This window comes from Canis lupus, chromosome 2 (genome assembly GCF_048164855.1).
Source record: "Canis lupus baileyi chromosome 2, mCanLup2.hap1, whole genome shotgun sequence".
Classification (NCBI taxonomy): domain Eukaryota; kingdom Metazoa; phylum Chordata; class Mammalia; order Carnivora; family Canidae; genus Canis; species Canis lupus.
This window is the reverse complement of record NC_132839.1, coordinates 12,344,266-12,348,660: the sequence shown is the minus strand read 5'-3', so window position 1 is coordinate 12,348,660 and position 4,395 is coordinate 12,344,266. Positions and strand designations below refer to the sequence as shown.

The following is a 4,395-nucleotide window of genomic DNA, read 5'->3' as shown; positions in this document are numbered from 1 at the left end:
ACTACTATTCAACCTTAAAAAATAAAATTCTTCAGTTTGTGACAACATGAGTGGACCTTGAGAATACTATGCTAAATGAAATAAACTAAATACAGAAAAACAAGTACTTCATGATTTCATTTTTTTGAAGTATTGAAAATAGTCAAATGCATAAAGATTGGAACGGTGTTTACCAGAGGTTACACGGAAAGGTTAAATGGAGAGTTATTAATCAACAGGCATAAACTCGAGATCTGCTGTATACCATTGTATCTATTGTCAGAGATAATATATTATACACTTAAAATTTGTTAAAGTGTTCTTACCACAATAAAATAATAATAAATGGATAAATAGTGGGTGGCACATTCATAAGATGAAAGGGAAAGTAAACATAATTTATTTCTACATACACAATATGAATGAATCTCACAAATACAACGTTGGCTGAAAGAAACCAGACATCAAATAATGTAACTACATGATTCCTTTAATATAAACTTCAGAAACTAAATTTCAGAAGTTAAAATTGTGGTTACCTTTGAAGATGAGAGAGCTGATAGCTCTGTCTTGCTCCAGAATGCCTCTGGTATTATATATATATATATATATATATATATATATATATATATATATATATATAACCTTTCTCTCTCTCTCTCTCTCTCTCTCTCTCTCTATATATATATATATATATATATATATATATATATATATATATTACCAACTAACTGCTTAGTGAGTAATTCTTCCCTCTACCCCAAGTTCTGCTCTAGAACACTGACAGGTTCCCCAGTCTGTCCACCCGATTCACCAATGAAAGTGGTGGTGGAACTGTGCTCCAACAATAGGTGACAACTCAAATTTTCCCAAATGCCCCATGTATATGAGTACCTATTTGTTCATACTGTTCCCTGTGCCTATCATAGAATTTTCCCTTCTCTCCTAGCTGAGAAACCTACGATTGTGATTTAAAACATAGATGACACTGCCTGCAGCCAGAGAAAGAGGCAAAAAGGGATTATAGTCAAAGCCATCTTTGACCTTTGGCTTGCCACTTTCAAGTTGTGTGCACTTGACTATCAGTTAAATTTTTAGCTTTAGTTTCACATCTATGAAATGATGATAATGATATTTAGCTCACAGGCTGTTTGGGGGAATATGTAATATAATATGACAGGAACTCATTATATATTATTTTTCTTTTTCCTTGCAATATTACTTGCTTTTTGATACATACTCCTCTAGTACCCACTTGAAATAATTTTGAAGCCATTAGCTAAAAAAAAAAATTATTTAATAAAGCTTAACTTGGTATTAGGAGGGAGGGTTACAAAAATGAGTAAGAGGTAATTAATTAACCGAGAGATTACTACTTTGATTAGCAATAGAAGGTGTTTCATTGAGAAAATGATCTAATGTTATAATTTTAGGAAAAGTAATAAGACCATTATATACAGAAGAGACTAACATGTGGAGAGAGAGAATAATTAGGAATCTATAGTAGTGATGCTGATCCAAAGGTATCAATAACTAGCCCACTAGGATGTGTGAAAGGAAATCAGAACAGAGAAGTAATATATGGGACATTAAAATAGACGAAGCATTAGTAACATTTTTGTATATGAAAATAACACGACGGAAAACTATTCTGAAGCCTCACAGTCAGGAATAGTATTCGTTCATTCTGAAAACAAAAGTTATCAATATTTTATCAATATAACCATTGGGTTAGATGAAAAGACTCACAAATTCCCAAGAAACAAACACCCCACACTATAGTAATACAAAAATTCATCAAATGGATTTCAGATAGTCACATTTAAATGTAAGTTTTTTTTTTTTTAAAGATTGTATTATTTATTCATGAGAGACACGGAGAGAGAGAGGCAGAGACACCGGCAGAGGGAGAAGCAGACTCCATGCAGGGAGCCCAATGTGGGATTCGATCCCGGGACCCTGGGATCACAACCCAAGCCAAGAGCCACCCAGGAGTCCCATTAAACATAAGTTTTATGAAACATCCTGACTGTAATTATTAAGAGAGGATGATAATTCTGTTACTGTTTTGTTTTTGTTTTTGTTTTGTTTTGTTTTCAGAAAAAGGAGATGGACCTTGGGAGGAAGAAAATAAGATGCTGAAAAACATGGAATGGAAATTTTTACCACAAAGAAGGAAGACTACACATGTTGCAACTATTAAAGAACCATTTTGATGCTCCATGGCTTTTTAAAGGATTACTGACTCTGTAATGGGATATAAATCTTCAAAATACACAGAACTTGAAATTTGTTGCTATGATTATGAGCTTGTTTAAATGATAAAGTTTTACTTTGACATTTAAATAAAACCTCTAATATGCAATTTGCTTAAGGTATACTTTGTTGCATATTAATTACTATAATATAAGCTTTTATTGTAGCAGTGGCATATAAGGTATAAAGACATTTTTGTACAACAGAAGTAAACTGAATCCTTTAAGGTTAAATGTGAACTGCTTGAGGAAGCAAAAAGAGAAAGGAAGAAGACAGAAAGCCCAAGATGGTTTGGGAAGATTTATTACAAAACAAGATTTCATAGAGCAGATCATATGGTGATGCTGTTAATGTTATTAAGCACTGAACCAAGGTTCTTAAATAGAGACTAAATGTTTGTGATGTAAAAAAAATTACATATTTACAATTGTGAATATATATATATATTTTTAAATTTTTTATTTATTTATGATAGTCACAGAGAGAGAGAGAGAGGCGGAGACATAGGAGAGGGAGAAGCAGGCTCCATGCACTGGGAGCCCGATGTGGGATTCGATCCCGGGTCTCCAGGATCGCACCCTGTCCAAAGGCAGGCGCCAAACCGCTGCGCCACCCAGGGATCCCCGTGAATATATTTTTTTAAAAAAGTGTTGAAAAAATGCTTCTGGAAGAATCAGGCTGACCAAAGACCAAAACTAATTCTAGAGTTTTCATCAGTGACAGGTATGTGGGAGATTGTTTTGAAGTAATGGAGGAGTAATCACAATGGGGAAGATAGATTCAGGAGAAATAAAAAAATTCCCAAGGTAAAATCATGGAAAGTCACAGTAACTATTTAATAGGAACCAATATTCTAAGTATTAAATTCCTGGATATTGCTCATCTGGAAGGAGAATATAAAAATTATTTTATGCTTACACAAATGTTTGGCATATAACTTCATCCCAAACAATATTAGCACCTTGAACATTTGCTATTTATAATCTCGCATAATTTGCTTATGAATTTACATTGCCCTTTTGGAGTAACCTAAAGCCAAGCATCATTCCTGAAGAGGTAAGATATCAAATATCATACTCAAGGAAGGTAGAAGCAAACCCAGTCTAGAAATAATGAAAGAATGTGAGAATTGAATCCAGAAGTGAATAATCCCACTTGGAAGAGAGTTCATGAAGAATTATTGACAAACTTGGGGTTTGGTAAATGCAGAACATATTAGACTAAGTGATTTCTTATTTCGCTCTTTACTCCAGAATTCTGTAATTTTTTTAAAAAAAATTCAAATTTTATTTAAATTCAATTTGCCAAAATAGAGTATAACATCTGGTGCTCATCTCATCATGTACCCTCCTTAATGCCCAGTTACTCCTTCCCCCTACCCAAATCCCCTTCTGCAACTCTGTTTCCCAGAATTAGGAGTCTCTTATGGCTTGTTTTCCTTTCTAATTTTTTCCCACTCAGTTTCCCCCTTTCTTTATGGTCCCTTTCACCATTTCTTATATTCCACATATGAATGAAACCATATGATAATTCTTTCTCCTATTGACTTATTTCACTCAGCATCATACCCTCCAGTTCCATCCATGTTAACACAAATGGTGGGCATTCATCCTTTCTAATGGCTAAGTAATATTCCATTGTATCTATAGACCACATCTTCTTTGTCCATTCATCTGTTGCAGGACATTGTGGCTCCTTCTACAGATTGGCTATTGTGGCCACTGCTGCTATAAACATTGGGGTGCAGTTGTCCTGTCATTTCACTATATCTGTATCTTTGGGGTAAAAAAATATGGAACACTTCACAAATTTGCATGTCATCCTTGTGTAGGGGCCACATTAATCTTCTCTGTATTGTTCCAATTTTAGTATATGTGATGCTGAAGTGAGCATGAATTCCTTGATTTTAAGCATCAAAAGATAGGAATCTTTTCTTGTAGTGAAAACGATGATTCTTGGTGTTAATTAAGTTGTAGTGTTAGCTACTCTAATAGTTAAATACCGGATTTCAGTGGCCTAGCATAGTGCATTTATTTCTCAATCTTTCAATAGTCCCATTTCGGTAGCTCTAATTTGGAGGCCTAACTAGTATTTGGGGTGGGGTGCAGACCCTGCCCTATTCTAGGTCCTCTAAGACCTCTTCAATCAGATAGTAGATCC

The 4,395-nt window shown here is 34.3% G+C and overlaps 1 long non-coding RNA gene and 1 other non-coding gene across 2 annotated transcripts; one reads left to right on the top strand and one right to left on the bottom strand.

Moving 5' to 3' along the window:
• Positions 1-766: 766 nt before the first annotated feature.
• Positions 767-2,344, top strand: LOC140612335 (uncharacterized). Its single transcript, XR_012013613.1, has 2 exons — positions 767-830; positions 2,080-2,344. It is a non-coding gene; the product is annotated as an uncharacterized lncRNA (long non-coding RNA).
• Positions 2,345-4,021: 1,677 nt separating this feature from the next.
• LOC140624099 (U6 spliceosomal RNA) lies at positions 4,022-4,128 on the bottom strand. Its single transcript, XR_012023630.1, has one exon. It is a non-coding gene; the product is annotated as a U6 spliceosomal RNA (small nuclear RNA).
• Between the last annotated feature and the right edge of the window lie 267 nt (positions 4,129-4,395).